Here is a 21923-nt window from a genome sequence, read left to right on the forward strand (position 1 = left end):
ATTGAGGATTTATGGTAAAATGGTGTCTTATTTTTTAAAAGGTCCTAACTGAAATCGTTTGCAGCAATGATGAAAAGGCAGTATTCGGGAAATGCCTGCATTAGCACTGAAAGCAGATCAAAGGCATGTGTATCTATTTCCCCAAATCCAAGTGTGAAGCCTACTTGTATGATCAGGCCACTCAAGGTGGTTGTTCTCTTGCTCTCTGTACCTTGCCTGCCTGACCAGTGCCTGCTTCACCAACTCCCTACTCACATGACTGGCCTTCTGACATACTTGCCCCAGGCCCCAGCTGGTGATTGTTCTTATCAAAGAGGTGGAGAGGGGTATGCCAGCTCTGCTGGTTCCCATGGTAACTGATGAGCCAACCTGATATCAATTCCCCCTATAATCGGTAACCTCCCCCTGCTCCCAATGTAGTGACTATTGCCGCCATGTTCTGCCCACCGCCTGCCCCTCACAATGGGGTGTCACTCCAAGACCTTGCTTCAGATGTGCAAGAGTTTCTTATTCACTAAACCACTGATGTCTCTGTTGCTGACTCTGGGCTTTTTTCTTCAGTTTTGCAGCTGGGCAAGTAAAGGGCTTCCAGGCCTGTGGAGTACAGCCCAACACTACAATAGAGAAGTCTGTCAGGGCATGGCCAGGGTAAGGCTTTCTCAGCAGAGACAGGACAGAGTGGGGGTGGAAGTGGAGGGACAGTATAAGCAGCCATTAGCAGGGGAGGTTCATACTACACCAAAGGATTAGTCTGGAACTCGGGAAAGATATTCAGGATGCTACCACAAGATGGGCCAAGAGGAAACAACACCAGATTTCTTTAGTACTAACCCAGCCCTTGGACTTCCCAGGTGGCTCAGTGGTAAAGAATCCACCTGTAATGCAAGAGACTTGGGTTCAACCCCTGGGTTGGGAAGATCCCCTGGAGAAGGAAATGGCAACTCATTTTAATATTCTTGCCTGGGAAACTCCATGGACAGAGAAGCCTGACAGGCTACAGTCCATGGGGTCAGCAAAGTAGTGAGACAGGACTTGGCCACTAAACAACAACAGCAAAATCTTGCCCCTTACCTCTCCTCCCTACCTGCTTCCAATCTTGGAGAGTCAGGGAAGCCATCTGAGTGGGGGAAGGGCAGTCACTCAACAAGGAAATAGAGATGACGCTGGCCATGTGCTCACTGCCCAGCAGGCTTGTAGCCACAGCCATGCCAAGTTGGAAAAACAGAATGACATTTGGAGTTTGGATTTTTGTAGAGGACTGAACATGTTAAATACTGAACTAAAGTTATCTTAGAACTTCCTTGGTGGTTCAGTGGTTAAGAATCTACCCTTGTAATGCAGAGAGCACGGGTTTCATCCTTGGTTGGGGAACTAAGAGCCCACATGCTCATGGATTAACTAAGCCCACTTGTGACAACTACTGAGCCTGTGGGCCACAAGTGGGGAGTCCATGAGCCCTACTGAAGATCCCAAATGATAAAGCTAGACCTAATTCAGCCAAATAAATACATAAATAAAATTATCTTTAAAAACTATCTTAATATACACAAATGACTGGAAGATATTCCATTATCTGAGAGTGATGAGAAAAGTCTCTAAATTTATCCAACTTTTTACCTAAAGAGTGCTGGGGAGAGGGGGGGTGGGCGGGGGACTAGTGCCCTGAGCAGGTTAAAAGAGACAGATGGTAGAAAAATAAAGATGCTTTACTGTGTTACCCTATGGAGTCCCACCTATTTCCCCAAATAGGTTTGATTTAGAAGGTGACAAAGGGTGCAAAGCTTTCCTCAGCTTGAGTGTAAATATATCTACTGGTAGTTTCAGACAGGCCTGGACAAACTTGGGGAAGTGGTGGAGTAGGCCTGCTGGCATCTCTTTATTAGGATATTTTTAGGAAGACAAAACATCTTGAAATGGAAAAATAGGCTTGACTTAGTGACAGAGCTCTATGCCTCATGGTGAAGAGGTGATTCTGATATGATATTTATCAAAGGGATTCTTATGCTGCCCTCTAGACTCCTGAAGAGAATGAAACTGAAGGCTGTATAAAAAATGATATTTCTCTCCAAAAATTTCTTTCCTTCCTCTCCTCACCATGGTTCACTATGACTGGAGTAGATACTTCCTGGCCACATGACTTGTTTGGACCAATAGGTGGATGGAAGTTAAAATGCTTTCTGTGGTGGTAAAAGGTATCATGCCTTTCCTGAGTATTTGAGCTTTTGCCATTTCCATAAGAACATATACATGAATGCAACCTGCAGCCTAAGCCCAGGCAACTCTACCCAAACCCAGAAGAGCCATGGCCAACCCATGAACCCATATGTCAAAATTAAATGCTAGTGACTGTAAGCCACACATATTTTGGTGTTACTTGCTGGGCAGCATTGTCATAGTGAAAAACAAAATTGATTAAGACCAGTAGTTTTGATTAAAATGCTGTTTGACATCAGGGTGCATAGAACACTGGCGTTCGAAGGAAATAGTCACCCTTGATTTTGCTACTGAACACTCAGGGCTGTAGCACCTTGAATGATTCAGGGCACCAGAAGTGACAGGAGGAACTGGGAGAGACCGCAGCGCCTGTTGCCTGGGAACAAGTGGCAGTGGCCATGCTCTTGTAGGTGCTGAGTGTCAGTAGAGGTGGGAACGCGTGTGTGGAGATGCTTAATAGGCACACAGGAGGGGCCAAAGGGAAGGACAACCTCACAGATCCACACTGTAGCTGATTCTACTGCGCATGACCAGGTGTGACACAAGTCCTGTGATCTCCCCAAAAGACATGTGGTCCTACAATGCCAGTCAGAGACAGAAACAAAGAAATCTAGGTTACAAGTCCATCACTGCAATGGACTTTCATTGAAAGAATCAAATCCTCAATAAAAGGTAAAAAAATCCCCCCAAAGTGGTAGGAAAATGGATATTTTTGATGATAGGATAGAGATTCAAATTTTCAAAAAAACATGGGATAGAATTGACAAAATGAAATGTTTGAGGTAAAATGTAAAACTTTGCATTGCAATTCAGGAAATACAATGCTCAGATTCAGATAAAGGAATGGAGATTAAGAGGAAAAGGTCAGGACATCTTATATTAGAAGGCCATGTGATTTATAATAAAGCTAATGCAATCTTACATTGTATTAATAAAAGTATAATGTCCAGATGAAAGATGGGGATAATTTCTCTGGACTTGGCCCTGGAGGTAATGTATGGGGTTCAGTTACATTAAATTCTGTCAGCATTTATCCTTCTGCTTTGTGAGTGTCATTTAGCTGGATATGGCATTTTGAGAATATACAGTGTCAAAACAGATGACTCCAAAGCACTGCAATGAGGAAGGTAAGGGGTCTGGAAGCTGCAACAAAACAGACATTGCTGAAGGAAAAGGAGGTGTCTAGCCTAGCAAGAGATGACTACGCGAAATTAATGAGAGTTATTTTCAAATATTTGAAATGCTATTCTTTGAAAGAATGAATAAGCTTATGTTGTGAGACTCCAGAGAATAAAGCCAAGGCCAATGAGTGGATGTTACAGAATTGCATTTTGATGCAATGTAAAGGGAACATTTACAATTAGGACTATTGAAAATATAAAATTGGCCCTCTCACAGAGGAACAAGGCTTACATTCCTTTAAGTATATAAGCAGAGGTGTAAAGGGGTCATGTTGTGAAGAGATCTGTTTGGGGGAGGGGGGTGCTTTCTCTCTCTCTCTCTCTCCCCAAACTCTGCCAATAGGTGAAGCCTTCTGATAATTTCCCACTTATCCAGCAGTAAAACAATCTTCACTGAATCCCTCTGCTTTATCATCCAGAGGGGCTTATATGAAAAGCCATCCATATAAGAATTTTCTCACATTTCCAAAATCACTTGCCCACAGAATATTTTCTTACTTGTCTCTTGGAAGAATGAGCTCAGAGACAGGCGAGGTAATGTTTGAGAGCATGTGTGTGTGAGCTTGCCCTTGCTCAAATATTTGTGAAACCGTGTAGATGGTTGGGTGAGTTGATAAATAGAGACAGATGGAGAGCAAAAGGAACAAGGACAGAGAGTGCAGCAGAGAAAGAGGATAGAGAGAGAGAATGTAATCAAGAGGGTAAAAACTGCCATTTAAATCTGCCCATAACTAGAGTCTCCATCTTCTAGGGGAATAGAATAATTTTTCTCCCTTTGGCACACTGCATTCAAAAAAATCCTTCCTACATATAAAAAGTGAAGTGCTCAGGCACAGTTCTTCAGCCAGATATGTTAAACAAAGGATACTGAATCATTTAGCAGAGTATATGTTAGAAGTTTAAGCATCAAAGGCTGGGACATACATGATGAAGAGTCTAAGGAGGAGGAAGAGAAGGCCCAGCAAGATGACTGGATGCAATGGCTGCCCACCTCTGGGGGTGAAGCTGGTGAGGTAAGCAGAGGGCAGGAAGGACTAAGAGACAGTCGGGGGTGGAGATGAAATAATTATCCATGAGCTAACTTCCAAAGCACCACCATCAGTTGGCTATCTCCTAAGGATAAGCCTTTAGAAGGTGAAATAAACTGGCTGGTGTCCAGTGTGGGTCAATGTAGGTATGAAGGTAACAGAATGCCTGAGGGTGGAGACTGTGACCAACACCAAAAAGTAGAGCAAGAGGAAACAATGATAAATTGAAATCTGACAAAGATCCCTATCTCTTAAGATGGGAACAGAATTTGTCACAGTTTCCTAGTCTTGTGATGGAAGTTGAAGAAGTTTTATTTAAATCCTGTTGGTTAAGGTCATCCCTGAAGACTAGAAAGTTTGGAACTGGCAAAGGTGATTAATTGTGGGAAAAAACAAGAGGCACCACTATCTTCAAATGGGCTGAGTCTTTCCTAAACTAAATATGTGAGTGAATAGTAAAGAAATAAAGTAATCAGCATCTGCTTTGAAATAGTTTGCAAGTCTACATTTATTGTTAATGCATTATTAGTAACAACAACAAGTAAATAAAGACAACCCAAATAATCCCATTTATATTTTTTAGGACTGTACTTTGCTCTTTTGGTTTGGAGAGTCATTAAAAAAAAATAAAACAGATGAAAATTGGTGCAGACATTAGGTAAAACAGTATAGAGTTTGCTAAAAAAAAAATTAAAAGTACAATTACCATATGATCCAGCATTTCCAATTTTTGGTTCATCTGAGAGAAAGGAAACGGTAACTCAAAAAGATGCATGCACCCCCAGTTTATAATAAATAGTACTACTTACACCACATTATTATTTATAGTAGCCAAGACATGGAAGTAATCTAAGTGTCTACTGATGAATAATGGATAAAGAAAATTTGTGTGTGTGTGTGTGTGTGTGTATATATATATATATATATATATATATATATATTTCAGTCTAGTAGTTCAGTCGTGTCAGACTCTTTGGACTCTTTGGATGGCACCACACCAGGCTTCCCTGTCCATCACCAACTCCTGGAGCTTACTCAAACTCATATCCATCAAGTGAGTGATGCTATTCAACCATCTTATCCTCTGTCATCCCCTTCTCCTCCTGCCTTCAGTCTTTCTCAGCATCAGGGTCTTTTCCAATAAGTCATTCTTCTCATCAGGAGGCCAAAGTATTGGTTTTTAGCTTCAGAATCAGTCCTTCCAATGAATATTCAGGACTGATTTCCTTTAAGATTGACTGGTTGGCTATCCTTGCAGTCCAAGGGACTCTCAAGAGTCTTCTCCAAAACAACAGTTAAAAAGCATCAATTATTCGGTGCTCCTGGCTCAGACAGTAAAGCGTCTACCTACAATGCAGGAGACCTGGGTTCAATCCCTGGGTTGGGAAGGTCTCCTGGAGAAGGAAATGGCAACCCACTCCAGTATTCTTGCCTGGAAAACCCCATGGACAGAGGAGCCTGGTAGGCTACAATCCATGGGGTCGCAAAGAGTCGGACATGACTGAGCGACTTCATTCACTCACTCACAGCTTTCTTTATAGTCCAACTCTCACATTCATACATTACTACTGGGAAAAACCATAGCTTTGACAAGACAGACCTTTGTTGACAAAGAAATGTCTTTGCTTTTTAATATGCTGTCTAGGTTGCTCATGGCTTTTCTTCCAAGGAGCATGCATCTTTTAATTTCATGACTGAAGTCACCATCTGCAGTGATTTTGGAGCCCCCAGAAATAAAGTCTCTCACTGTTTCCATTGTTTCCTCATCTATTTGCCATGAAGTGATGGGAACAAACATCATAATCTTAGTTTTCTGAATGCTGAGTTTTAAGCCAACTTTTTCACTCTCCTCTTTCACTTTCATCAAGAGGCTCTTTAGTTCTTCTTTGCTTTCTACCATAAGGGTGGTGTCATCTGCATATCTGAGGTTATTGATATTTCTCCCAGAAATCTTGATTCCAACTTGTGCTTCATCCAGCCTGGCATTTCACATGCTACATCATGCATATAATTTAAATAAGCAGGGTGACAATATACAACCTTACATACTCCTTTCCCAATTTGGAACCAGTCTGTTGTTCCATGTCCAGACCTAACTGTTGTTTCTTGACCTCCATACGGATTTCTTAGGAGGCAAGTAAGATGGTCTGGTATTCCCATCTGTTGAAGAATTTTCCACAGTTTATTGTGATCCACACAGTCAAAGGCTTTGACATAGTCAATAAAGCAAAACTAGATGTTCTTCTGGAACTCTCTTGCTTTTTTGGTAATCCAGCGGATGTTGGCAATTTGATCTCTGGTTCCTCTGCCTTTTCTAAATCGAGCTTGAACATCTGGAATTTCTCAGTTCACATATTGTTAAAGCCTGGCTTGGAGAATTTTGAGCATTACTTTACTAGCAGGTGAGATGAGTGCAATTGTGTGGTAGTTTGAACATTCTTTGGCATTGCCTTTTATTGGGATTGGAATGAAAACTGACCTTTTCTAGTCCTATGGCCACAGCTGAGTTTTCCAAATTTGCTGGCATATTGAGTGCAGCACTTTCATAGCATCATCTTTTAGGATTTGAAATAGCTCAACTGGAATTCCATCACCTCCACTAGATTTGTTCATAGTGATGCTTCCTAAGGCCCACTTGACTTTGCATTCCAAGATGTTGGCTCTAGGTGAATGATCACACCATCATGGTTATCTGGGTCATGAAGATCTTTTTTGTATGAGTTCTTCTGTGTGTTGTTGCCAACTCTTCTTAATTGCTTCTGTTAGGTCCATACCATTTCTGTCTTTAATTGTGCCCATCTTTGCATGAAACGTTCCCTTGATATCACTAATTTTCTTGAAGAGATCTCTAGTCTTTCCCGTTCTATTGTTTTCCTCTATTTCTTTGCATTGATTGCTGAGGAAGGCTTTCTTATCTCTCCTTCCTAGTCTTTGGAACTCTGCATTCAAATGGATTTATCTTTTTCTTCTTTGCCTTTAGTGTCTCTTCTTTTCTTAGCTATTTTTAAGGCCTCCTAGACAACCATTTTGCCTTTTGCATTTTTTTTTCTTGGGGAAGGTCTTGATCACTGCGTTTTGTACAATGTCATGAGTCTCTGTCTATAATTCTTCAGGCACTCTGTCTATATCAAATCCCTTGAATCTGTTTGTCACTTCCACTTACATTCATAAGGGATTTGATTTAGGTCATACCTAAATATGATTTAGGTATGATTTAGATATGATTTAGGTCATACCTGAATGGTCTAGTGGTTTTCCCTACTTTCTTCAATTTAAGTCTGAATTTGGCAATAAGGAGTTCATGATCTGAGCCATAGTCAGCTCCCAGTCTTGCTTTTGCTGACTGTATAGAATTCTCCATCTTTGGCTGCAAAGAATATAATCAGATTTTGGTATTGACCATCTGGTGATGTCCATGTGTAGAGTGTTCTCTTGTGTTGTTGGGAGAGGGTGTTTGCTATGACCAGTGCATTCTCTTGGCAAAACTCTGTTAGCATTTGTCCTGCTTCATTTTGTACTCTGAGGCCAAATTTGCCTATTACTCCAGGTATCTCTTGACTTCCTACGTTTGCAGTCCAGTCCCCTATAATGAAAAGGACATCTTTTTTTTTTGGTGTTAGTTCTAGAAGATCTTGTAGGTCTTCATAGAACCATTCAACTTCAGCTTCTTTAGCATTACTGGTTGGGGCATATATTTGGATTACTCTGATATTGAATGGTTTGCCTTGGAAACGAACAGAGATCATTCTGTCATTTTTGAGGTTGCATCCAGGTACTGCATTTTGGACTCTTTTGTTGACTATGAGGGCTACTCTGTTTCTTCTAAGGGATTCTTGACCACAGTAGTAGATATAATGGTCATCTGAGTTAAATTCACCCATTCCAGTCCATTTTAGTTCAGTGATTCCTAAAATATCAATGTTCACTCTTGCCATCTCCTGTCAGACCACTTCCAATTTACCTTGATTCATAAACCTTATGTTCCAGGTTCATATGCAATATTGTTCTTTACAGCATCAGACTTTACTTCCATCACTAGTCACATCCACAACTGGGTGTTGTTTTTGCTTTGGCTCCATCTCTTCATTCTTTCTGTAGTTATTTCTCCACTCTTCTCCAGTAGCATATTGGGCACCTACCGACCTGGGTAGTTCATCTTTTAGTTTCCCATCTTTTTGCCTTTTCATACTGTTCGTGTGGTTCTCAAGGCAATGATACTGAAGTGGTTGGCCATTCTCTTCTCTGGTGGGCCATGTTTTGTCAGAACTTCCCACCATACACGTACATATAAAAACACATGGAATGTTTATGTATATACACATATATAAAAATACACATGGAATACTATTCAACCATCAAAATGAAGGCAATCTTGCCATTGTGACAACACAAATAGATTTGGAGGGCATTATGCTTCACTAGTGTTCTTGCCTGGAGAATCGCAGGGACAGGGGAGCCTGGTGGGCTGCCATCTACGGGGTCACACAGAGTCGGACACGACTGAAGTGACGCAGCAGCAGCAGCATGCTTCACTAAATTAGTCAGACACAGAAAGACAAATGCTGTATTCACTCACTTATATGTGGAATAAAAAAAAAACAAACAAACTCAGAAATACAGAGAATAAATCAGCGCTTGCCAGAAATGAGACCAGAGACTGAGAGATGGACAAAATGGGTGAACAGAGGCAAAAGGCACAACTTCCAGTTGTAAAATAAATAAGTTATGGGAATGTAATGTACAGTATGGTGACTACAGTTAATAATACTGAATATTTGATTGCTAAGAGACTATATCTTAAAAGTTCTCCTTACAAGAGAAACAGATTTGTAACTACGTGAGGTAACAGATGTTGTCTAGACTTATTATTGTAATCATTTAGCAATATATACAGCTGTACACTTGAAACTAACATAATATTATATGTCAATTATATATCAATAAAAAATAAAATTTTTAGTAAATATACAAATAAATAATAAGTTGAATTCTCTTATGGATACCTATGTTTTTCCAAATTATTGATAGTATTTACAGATATTCAGGATTATTTTGATTGCTCCTGAATATTTTTTATCTAATTAATAGTAACCTTATATGAAAATGTTTTGTATGTCTTGTATTAGGATCCTTTTTTTTTTTTGAAGACATTTTTGACATTTATTCCAAGTCTCCCATTTTATAGATGAATAAGAACACATGCACAGTTTCATAGGACCAGTAGTCTCATTTGCCTTGGTGCCCATTGCAGAATTTGATATTGTAGACTTTTTCCTTTTTCTTTTTTTAATATAAATGTATTTATTCTAATTGGAGGCTAATTACTTTGCAATATTGTAGTGGTTTTGCCATACATTGACATGAATCCACCATGGGTGTACATGTGTTCCCCATCCTGAACCCCCCTTCCACCTGCTTCCCCATCCCATCCCTCTGGGTCAATAATTTTTTCATTTTTCTTATTGAAGTACAGTAAAACAAACATAATAATTTAAAAAAGAAGCATTTCTCTTTGTAGGTTATAATGTTGCTCTCCAAAGAATTTAACATCTATTGTTTTATAAATTATCTTTCTACTCAGTTTATTTTATAAATAATTCTTATGATAATCCTATATTATTCATCTTATATTAGGAGCAAGTGTAAAATGTAAAACAAATATGAGATTTCAAGTACTGAAGTAGTAGATAAAACTCTCTTAGTGTCTATGTAGATATGTCATTTGGTTTATCTTTATTTTCAATGTCCTTTTCACATTGAAGTATTTATGGCTAATGTGATATTATGCCTAGGATTTTGTTTACAATAATCCAGGGGGGAGGGGAAAGGCACACAAATGGAAGTTAATGCAGAACGTTGTTGGTTAATGAATTCAGGTGAGGGGTACCTGAAGATTCATTGCACTCTTCTCTGTCTTGGATATGTTCAGAATACAGTTTAAAAAATAGAAAAATAAATATATCTGTAGACTCTTCCTCTGTGCTTTACTAACTACTGCAAACAAAAGCTTGTTTAGTAAATATATCAAAATCCCTTTTGCTGGAACTCACCACCTTAAACAGCACTTCCACTATTTTTAAATCCTTCAGGATAAGAGATTTTGTGCAAATTTCTTTGCAGCACTTGGAATTTGTTATAGATAAAAATTAGAGTATAATGGGATCTAATTTTTGCTTTTAAAAAGCTTTCCAAAACCAATATGAGAAACTCCTGCAGTAGTCCTAGATCCCTGAGAGCTCAAGGAACTGAGCAGAGGAACACATCTGGCTCGGAACATCTTTTTTATATTTATTTACTTACTTAGTTAGCTGTACCAGGTCTTAGTTGCACCATGTGTAGGCTTCTCTAGCGGTGATGCATAGGCTCCAGAGCACACAGGTTCAGTAGTCATGGCGCACCAGCTTAGTTGCCCCCAGGCATGTGGGATCTTAGTTTCATGACCAGGGATCCAACCCACATTCCATGCATTGAAATGCAGATTCTTAACCACTGGACCACCAGGGAAATCCCTGACTCAGAGCATCTTATAAAACTTGATGGGTCTCATAACACTCATCAGAGTGTGGAAACAGACAACTTGATGGTCCTTTCCTATGTTAGAGACTTTCTTAAGCCAAAACCTTCTCTTTCATTGCAAGATTTGGCTGCCCTCTCTGATATCTGGCCTCTCTATTACTCATGACCCCTACATTGTATCAATAGGCACATTATAAGGACAAAGAAAGCTTGCATACCAGTATGAGCTGCTCCAGGAAGTTGGAATTGTGTTTTTGTGGTCTCTCTCAAGGGCTTTTGTGATATATGTTGTATCAGTTGATTTATTGCCAAATATCAATCCTCAGCTGATGCAGGGCTTCTGTCCTTCCTTCCTCTACAAATAAAAAACTTATTTGACAAGATTCAAACAATAAAGAAGCATATATTGAAAAAAGGAGAATCTCTTCTTCTGTCCACCTCATCTCACCCCAGAGGTAATCATGCAGTATTTAGAATCTACCTGGAATCCCTCCATATCATCTCAGTTCAACCTGCTGTAACAAAATTCTCCAGACTGGAAGGCTTAAGGACTTCCCAAGTGGTACCTTGGTAAAGAATCTGCCTGCCAATGCAGGAGGTGCAAGAGAGGCGTGTTCGATCCCAGAGTTGGGAAGATCCCCTGGAGAAGGGAATGGAAATCCAGTCCAGTTTTCTTGCCTGGAGAATTCCATGGACAGAAGAACCTGGACAGCTATAGTACTTGGGGTCACAAAGAGTCAGATGCAACTGAGCATGCATGCACGCACAGAAGGCTAAACAACAGATAGATATTTCAAAGTTCTGAAACGCTGGGAAGTCTAAGTTCAGGATGCCAGCATGGCTCATTTATGGTGAACGCCGTCTTACTGGTTTGCAGATGGCCACCTTCTTGCTGTTTCCTCACATGACAGAGGGTGAGGCGGGGCATGAGTTCTGATCTCTTTTCATAAAAACACTAGTGCCATCATGATCACATTCGTTGTTGCTGTTCAGTCACTAAGTCCTGTCTGACGGTTTGTGACCCCATGGACCCCTGTTCTGTACTATTTCCTGGAGTTTGCTCAAATTCATGTCCATTGAGTTGGTGGTGCTATCTAATCATCTCATCATCTGCCACCCCCTTCTCCTGTTGCCTTCAATCTTTCCCAGTATCAGGGTCTTTCCTAAGGAGATGGCTTTTCACATCAGGTGGCCAAAGCATTGAAGCTTCATTCTTGTGACCTCACCTAAATCTAATTACCTCCCAAAGGCCTCACCTTCAAATGCCATCAAACTGGAGATTAGGGTTTCAAAATACGAATTTTGGAAGGACAAAAACATTCAATCCTCAGTACATATCTTCTGTATATTTACACATTTAAATAAATCAATACTGGTTTTTACAATAGAAATATGCTGTATATGTTCTTTTAAATAAGTTTTTTAACTTAAAAATAGATCACGGATATCTTTGCATATCAGTCCTTGTGGATCAATCTCACTTTTTAAAATAGTATATGATAATCCATAGTATGGCATTTCCAAAATTCATTTAACCATTTTCTATTGAATGACACTTATTGTTTTCATTTTTCTCTACTAATCTTGCAGTTAGCATATACAATCCTATGAGCATGTTATAATATTTCTACAGGATAGATAGAGTCTTAGAAGAAGAATGAGGTTGGGCTGAGTAGTCATAGAACGCATGCATTTAAGACATTGAGGGCCACTACCAAATGGTCCTGCAGAGGGCTCTCCCACTCCCATTTTTTTCATTCTCGCTCACAAGCCCTTTACTCATATCCTTGTATTGACAATCCTGTGTTTCAAACGTTTATCCTATTTTCTGATACTCTGCAAAGGCTCAAGCAATATTATTTTTGAATTAGTTTATTTTAATTGGAGGATAATTACTTTACAATATTGTGGTGGTTTTTGCTATACATTTACATGAATCAGCCACAAGTGCACATGTGTCCCCCACCCTGAACCTCCCTCCCACATCCCTCCCTACCCTATCCCTCTGGGTTGTCCCAGAGCACCAGCTTTGAGTGCTCTGCTTCATGCATTGAACTTGTACTGGTCATCTATTTTATATATGCTAATATGCATGTTTAAATGCTATTCTCTCTAATCATCCCACCCTCACCTTCTCCCATAGTCCAAAAGTCTGTTCTTTGCATCTGTGTCTCTTTTACTGCCTTGCATATAGGATTGTTGTTACTATCTTCCTAAATTCCACATATGTGTGTTAATACACTGTATTGGTGTTTCTCTTTCTGACTTACTTCACTCTGTATAATAGGCTCCAGCTTCATCCACCACATTAGAACTGACTCAAATATGTTCTTTTTGTATTGCTGAGTAATATTCCATTCTGTACATGTACCACAACTTCCTTATCCATCCATCTGTTGATGGAAATCAAAGTTGTTTCCATGTACTAGCTATTGTAAAAAAAGCTGCAATGAACATTGGGGTACATGTGTCTCTTTCAATTCTGGTTTCCTCAGTGTGTATGCCCAGCAGTGGAATTGCTGGGTTGTATGACAGCTATATTTCCAGTTTTTAAAGAATCTCCACACTATTCGCCATAGTGGCTGTACCAGTTTGCATTCCCTCCAGCAGTGTAAGAGGGTTCCCTTTTCTCCACACCCTCTCCAGCATTTATTGTTTGTAGACTTTTTTTTTAATTGTAGTCATTCTGACCAGTGTGAGATGATACCTCATTGCAGTTTCGATTTGCTTTTCTCTAATAATGAGTGATGTTGAGCATCTTTTCATGTGTTTATTAGCCATCTGAATGTCTTTTTTGGAGAAATGTCTGCTTAGTTCCTTGGCCCACTTTTTGATTGTTTTTTTTTTTCTTTTTTTGAGCTGCATGAGCAAGCAATAGTATTTTTATGATGAAAAATTTATATAGACTGGGTGTATACCCAGAAAAGGTGAAAACTCAAATTTGAAAAGATACATGAACCCCAATGTATCATAGTTCATAGAAGCTAACGGGGTTCATTAAACCCCAATAGTTCATAGAAGCACTATTTACAATAGCCAAGAAGTGGAAGCAACTTAGGTGTCTATCAACAGTTGAATGAATAAAGAAGATGTGGTACATTATACAATGGAATACTACTCAGCCACACAAAGGATGAAATCACTCTATATGAAGCAACATGGATGGACCTAGAGATTATCATACTAAGTGAAGTAAGAGAAAGAGAGAAGAATATCATGGTATCACTTATATGTGGAATCTAAAAAAAAATAAATGAACTACCTTATTTACCAAACAGAAACAGACTCACAGATATAGAAAACAAAGTTATGGTTACCAAATGAAAATTGGGGGGTAGAAGGATAAATTAGGAGTTTGGGATTAGCAAATACACACTAGTATATATATAAATACACTAGTATATATATAAAATAGATAAACCACAGGGACCTACTGTATAGTACAGGGAACTATATTCAATATCTTGTAATAAACTATAATGGAAATGAATCTGAAAAAGGATAAATAGATAACTATATTGATAGATAGATGTAGCTGAATTGCTTTGTTGTATACCTGAAACTAACATAACATTACAAATCAACTGCATTTCAATTTTAAAAATTAATATAGATTTTCAATTTATAATGCATCAAGTTAGTTAATATTTTGCTTTATGATTAGTGATAAAAGTCCTATGCTAAATGACTCTATGCATGTGAGTTCTTATTATATTATTACATGACATCACACTATTAATAACATGCTGTAACTCTCAAAATCCCTAAGGCACATTGGTAGAATGAGAAAGTCAAGGAGAGGGAGGTTACCAACAAGGTCTCCACACTTCAGAACCAGCAGCAGCACAAAAACACCAGTCCCTTCACATATTTCTAACATCTCCACAGCCAAGGGAGGCAATGCACCAAATTAATTCTGAAGGCCGAAAATGAGTGTCACTGGGGGAATAAAATTGGGAAAAAATTATTAGCAAGAAGGAGCATCTGCTACCATCACAATGAAATACAGGCACATAGACCATTTTAAAGTGACAAGATTCACAACAATGAAAGTAACGTATGGACAGAAACCCCAGTAACTGCCTCTGAGCACCCGTGCCCTCTAGCTGCTTGCTAACACCCTTATCCCAGACCTGTGAATCACTAAAACGGCTGCAAAAATTGCCAGAATAACCTCTGAGAAGCAGATGGTTATGAAGGCTTCTGTCCAGATGCCAGAATCCCATATGCTTGCCAATCTGTGTTTCCAGCATGCACCATTATATTTAAAATTATATTTTTCCTTTTCCTGCCATGTTCACTCTACCATAATTAACAAGGTTCTAATACTTTTCCAGAAAACAAGATGCAACACAGCCTGTTTGCCTTCCTTCTATAAATAGAAATGTTAAAAGCAAGAGTTGGACACCCTCAAACATTCAACTTAGGTTGCAACTCAACTATTTGGGACTCACATTAGTGGTCTTCATAGAGTCTTTTATATCATTTTTCATTTCAACCGAGTCATTGTCTCCCCTAAGCTCTCCCAACACCACGGAACTAAGAAGGCTGCTCCTTAATTCTTCTCCAAGTCTACTAGAAAAAAAGAAAAAAAAAAGAACAGTTTCTTGTTATGGAATTTTTATTATACAAACCAAGAGGGGAACAGTAAGAAGCAAATTCTCTAGTTTAGAACAATGTGCGGAGTTCTGAAGCCAGCAATGCCTGGCTCACATACCCCACACATCATGACAGCCAAACCTTTGGCACCATCTCAGAGGCTGAGCTTTTAGATACCAAAACAAAGCACTTTGATCAGCACCCAAGGTTTCATGTCACAGTGAGAACTGAAATATTTCCCAAATCCAACTTGACCCTTTGAGGAGCTCAGCAATACAATACCGTTGTTCAGAGGTCAGTCTTTCCAACAATCAGTTTTTCTATTGACTTGTTTACTTGCCTCTAGACCAGAATACCCACCCCCTCCAGGGTCTGGCATCATTGGATGTGGAAAATGTCCAGAATTTCACAAATTGTCTATTTTCGCAACAGTCAATTTGGCATATTTACATGGTGTTTCAATGTAGAACTTTGAAACTACCAATCATTATAAGCAGCATTCTCTCACATTTTTCTTATATTATTTTCCCAGGAATCTCTTACATTATCTTCCCTGTGTACCATAACTATGATATTGGAAAGGAAATATCCTTAAACATTCAGCCTTTCCACAACAACAAAAAGAAGCTTAAATTTATTTCAGTGAATATTTTGGAGTTGTAGAACAGTATGTTAATTTTATTAGCAAATCCAAAACAATATTGTTGTTTTATTTGCCTGTTTGTTTGGTGCAGGGTAGCTGATGTTTTTGAAAAATTTAGATTACATTAAGATATGTGAATCTGAATCAGCAATTTAAAAGTAAGTATTATGACATTTTAATTACATGTTAATGCTTAAACCTTGGAAGTGATGCTGATTTAAGTCAAAATAACTTTTGAGAGTGTTTTTCTTGCCTGCAGCTATCTAGATACCTGACAGGAAGGAAATGGGAAAAGAGAATAAAAAGAGAATAAGTTCTAACTAAAAAATCTAATGAGTTGTGGGTCTGGGTTTTTTGTTGTTTATTTGCATTAGGGTTGATAATAGCAATGGAAAGATATAGGTGCAGTAGGAACATTTGGACATGTCAGCATGCAGGCTACTATGGTTGCATTTGTTTTACAAAAGTGTCAACATTAAGGATGAAAAATTAATGACCAACACTGTAATGCACAATTTCTGTCTATATGTATGCCATTGCTTCCACTGTCACATGATCTTATATTTAGGTTCTGTTGACTCCAGGGGAAGGAAGGAAGGAAATGAGGGAGGGAGGGAGGAAGAAGCTGAGAAATTCAGTAAGATTTAAACATCAAAATCCCAGAACATCTTTTTCTCAGTATTTCTTCTTCTGAAGGAGAGAGAGGAAAACTACAGAAATATATAAAAATATTTACTTTGAGAAACTAACAATAATGGGTTAAAGACAAAGATTCATTAAAATTTTGTACTTAAGTATATTGATCTTTCATAAAAAAATCATAAAGGCCTAAAATAAGGCCACATATGGATAATCTAAAACAAATTGAAATGGATAAATATTATTAATATGTTTCTGTTGGAGAGTGGTGTTTTATTTACAGCAATTTTTTTCATTGATTTTGCTCTGGACTTCCTAATAATGTTTGTAATTATTTTTTCTTAAACTTAAAGCTCCAGCCACACTCAGATCTTTGCATTTAATGAAGCACTTGCCTCATGGCCCTATGGTTTTGCACCGGCTATTGTTCTGCGGACAATATGCATTTTCTACAATCCCTGACACACACAAAACTAGCCAACAAGGAAGTTTTTTGTTTATATGAACCAAAGAGAATCCAGATACAGATGTAGGCGTGAGATAATTTTTTAATATTATTAAGGTGACAATTCAAATCAGTGAGTTAATTATTTTGTCCACAACAAGCATTGGAAGAATTTGCAAATTATTTATAAAATAAGTAAACCTAGACCCCTGCCTTATGGTTTATTCAAAACTAGATTCCAGAGCTTTAGTAGTTTGAAATTTAAAAATAAAACTATATAACTATTCACATCAGATCAGATCAGATCAGTCGTTCAGTCATGTCTGACTCTTTGAGACCCCATGAATCGCAGCACGCCAGGCCTCTCTGTCCATCACCAACTCCTGGAGTTCACCCAGACTCACGTCCATTGAGTCAGTGATGCCATCCAGCCATCTCATCCTCTGTCGTCCCCTTCTCCTCTTGCGCCCAATCCCTCCCAGCATCAGAGTCTTTGCCAATGAGTCAACTCTTCGCATGAGGTGGCCAAAGTATTGGAGTTTCAGCTTTAGCATCATTCCTTCCAAAGAAATCCCAGGACTGATCTCCTTTAGGATGGACTGGTTGGATTTCCTTGCAGTCCAAGGGACTCTCAAGAGTCTTCTCCAACACCACAGTTCAAAAGCATCAATTCTTCAGCACTCAGCCTTCTTCACAGTCCAACTCTCACATCCATACATGACCACAGGAAAAACCATAGCCTTGACTAGACAAAACTTTGTTGGCAAAGTAATGTCTCTGCTTTTGAATATGCTATCTAGGTTGGTCATAACTTTCCTTCCAAGGAGTAAGCGTCTCTTAATTTCATGGCTGCAATCACCATCTGCAGTGATTTTGGAGCCCAGAAAAATAAAGTCAGCCACTGTTTCCACTGTTTCCCCATCTATTTCCCATGAAGTGATGGGACCAGATGCCATGAATATCATTTATAAAAATAATTTTTCTAAAAATCAGCAACAGTGTGCAAAGTTATGAAAAAAAACAAGTAACTAAACATAGGATGCAAATAATTAATATATATGATGATAAACTCAATAACAATTAGATAAGTGTAAATCAAAATATCTAGTCTATACATCTTATCACTTATCAGAATATCTTATAAATATGTGAGGGGGTGAAAAAAGTCATTCTCAAATGTGAGTGGAATTCTAAATATGGATTTTAAAGGACATTTAGACAATAACTCCAAATTCCATATGTGCATATATGTCAATCCAGAAACTTTAGTTTTGAGGACTCTGTCTCATAGTTATATTCTTATATGCATACAAAGACACACAAACACATACACACACAGTCATTGTAGCATCATTTGTTATAGCGATAATATGGAGATAACAAAAGTGCATCAACAGGAGATTGGTTAAATCAATTAGAACTCAACCATACAACAGCAAATTTAGGCTACCATTAAAAAGCATAAAGTATGTCTATACTAACCAAGTTGGACAAATGTTCATGATATGCTTTTAAGTCAAAACAAACTTTTTAAGAACCAAATGCATTGAAAGCTTATACATACAAATTATAAAATTAATCTTATAAATAGATACACATGATGTAATTATACATGCATGCTTCAACCTGCTTATGAGTCATCTCCTTTTGAACCCTTCTCAATTTCCTTGTGAATATGAGATACGCCTCTCAAATTCATACCTTATGAATACACCTACAATCCACTACCATCACACCCTTGTAGCTTCTGATCAAATAAAGATTAAAATGCTTCTCAGTGAAAAAAAAATGCAAACAAACTTATTTACAAGAGAGAAATAGACCTACAGACATATAAAAATATGTATGGGTATCAAAGAGGAAGGTAGGGAGAAGGGATAAATTAGGCTGCTGGGATTAACATATATTAATACACACTTCTATATGTAAAATAGATTACCAACAAGGATCTACTGTAAAACACAGGGAACTAGACTTAATTTGGTAAAAATTACAGGAGAAAATACTCTGAAAAAGAATATCTATCTATCTGTCTGTCAGAATCACTGTGCTGTACAGCTGATACTAATGCAACATTGTAAATTAACTATACTTCAATAAAAAATAAAAGTTAAAAAAAAAATGAGACGTTTTTCAGTAGACATAGGGTGCTGAACTTTCACAAATATATGCTGATTTGCCATGCCCCAGATACAAAACGATGCTGGGAAAAAAAAATCAGAGGCAATCTTCCAACAAAAACTTGAAGCCTCAACTGTGTGCCTAGTCTGTCTCCAGACAAAACAAGACATGGAGATAGTGTGCCATGAAACCCCATGATGGTGACATTTCCCGCCGAGATCAGACTCCTAGGAGTAGGCCTGGAGGCGTCTTCTCTGCTAAGAGGCCTGCCCCTTGTAAGGGCCATTTTCATTTTCAAATTCTGCCATTTTCAAAAGGGTCTGTCATTTTCAAATTCTTATCAAGGGTGGGCAGGGGGGAGCCAGAGGAGAGAGTGGGGGCCCTTCTAAGTCTCCAGCCCCCCACAACAGGGAAGAATGGGCAGCTCAGACAGATGTTCCACAGCTATTCACCTAACATCTTCTCCCAGCAATCCATTTTCCAGACAGGGTTCTAAGATTGGGAAATTTCCCTGGTGGTACAGTGGCTGAGAATCTGCCTGGCAATGCAGGGAACATGGTTTAGATCGCTGTTCTAGGATATTCCCACGTGCTCCAGGGCAACTATTGAGCCCTCACTCTAGAGTCCCTGAGCCCAAACTATGGAGCCCAAGTGCTGCAATATTGAAACCCATGCATCTAGAGCTCGTGCTCTGCAACAAGAGAAGCCACTGCCATGAGAAGCCCGTGTACAACAAAGAAGAAGAGCCCCCACTTGGTGCTACTAGAGAAAGCCCATGTGCAGCGACGATGACCTAGTGCCACCAAAAATAAAATAAATCATGAAAAAAAAAGATTGAATTGAAAGTCTGATTAGAAAGTGTATAGTTTAAAGGAAAGACACCCAACTATGTAGATGAGTCAAACCAAAGTATTCACACTTAACTAGTTTTATAATTTTAACGTATTATTAATCTCAAATATTAGAACATCTCAGCTAAAGTATTTTTGGAAAAATACAGAACAAATCAAGATATCCGATATGTTTGAGATCTCTTATGAATTTTTCTTACCCTTTTCTCTGCAAAAGCCAATAGCAAGTCACTAAAATCAACCTGGGGGTGGGGGAACTGTGGTATTTAATCCTTAGAGATTTATTTCCAATCCTTTTCTAACCAAACCCATCTGTCAAAAGCTATATTTTAATGTCATAGAGATAAATGGGTAGATATAAAACCATATATGTTTTCGATATACATAATACATGTTTGTTGGAATGTAAAACAATGTGAAAATATTTGCATATTGTATCTTAGAGTGATGTCACAGTTTTTTTTTTTTTCTGATAAGTTACACAGAAAAAAAAAAAAATCTTGTCAAGTGTAAAGGCAGAAAAAGGCAGAAAAATCTTTTCTCAAAATCTTTTAAGCATCTTCTAATGCAATAGTTCTCAAAATAGGGCCCCTAGATAGCAGTATCAGTGTTTCCTGGGAACTTGTTAGAAAATCTGAGAGTAGGGCCCAGCAGTATGGATTGAATGAGCCCTCAGGTGAGTCTGATGACCATTCAGGCCTGGGAACTAGTCTAACGGTTATGGTCTTGCACACTCTGATAAGCTCAGCATGGCACAGAGACTATGTGTGTTACTCAGCGTCTTTCACAGGACTTTTACATTTGGCATACTGGGCTTACTCAGTATTTGAGAGGGAATTACTTGGTCACTCTGTTGTTGTTCAGTCACCAAGTCATGTATATAGCCATATCTAAATGAAAACTGGACAGTGTCTGTTAGTATAAAAGAAAGTGATTGTAACATACCTCTTCTTTGACTTCAACTCTGCTTCTATCACTCTTGTTCTCTGTCACAGTAGTCAGATGATTATATTTCTTGATGTCCTCGAACTACTTATAGCCTTATATGGAGTGAGCATTTCATTCATGATGCAGATGAAAACCCAGCACCTTCTTATAAAAAGTGTATGGGAAACAATAATCTTCCTCTTGTCATAGCATAGAGTAAATTTTCAGCCTCCAAACTTTCTAAATCTTCAGTGAATTTTATTCTTCAAATAATTCAAACAAGGTTAATTCAAAGGTGGATTCTTTGGTGCTGAATCACTGCTGCTGCTGCTGCTGCTAAGTCGCTTCAGTCGTGTCCGACTCTGTGTGACCCCATAGACGGCAGCCCACCAGGCTCCCCCGTCCCTGGGATTCTCCAGGCAAGAACACTGGAGTGGGTTGCCATTTCCTTCTCCAATGCATGAAAGTGAAAAGTGAAAGTGAAGTCGCTCAGTCGTGTCCGACTCTTCACGACCCCACGGACTGCAGCCCACCAGGCTCCTCCATCAATGGGATTTTCCAGGCAAGAGTACTGGAGTGGGGAGGGAACATCAATTATTCAACATACAATTCTTGACTCATAACATGGGAGGGGGCTCTAAATCCTTTTTGAGATTGTAAGTAGCAACAATTTTCAGACTTTTTAAGAATGAGAATCTCTTTTTAAGTAAACATACAAAAACACCTGTTAAGGAGTGATATAAAAAAAAAATGAAAGGC

This window comes from Bubalus kerabau, chromosome 2 (assembly GCF_029407905.1).
Source record: "Bubalus kerabau isolate K-KA32 ecotype Philippines breed swamp buffalo chromosome 2, PCC_UOA_SB_1v2, whole genome shotgun sequence".
NCBI lineage: Eukaryota > Metazoa > Chordata > Mammalia > Artiodactyla > Bovidae > Bubalus > Bubalus kerabau.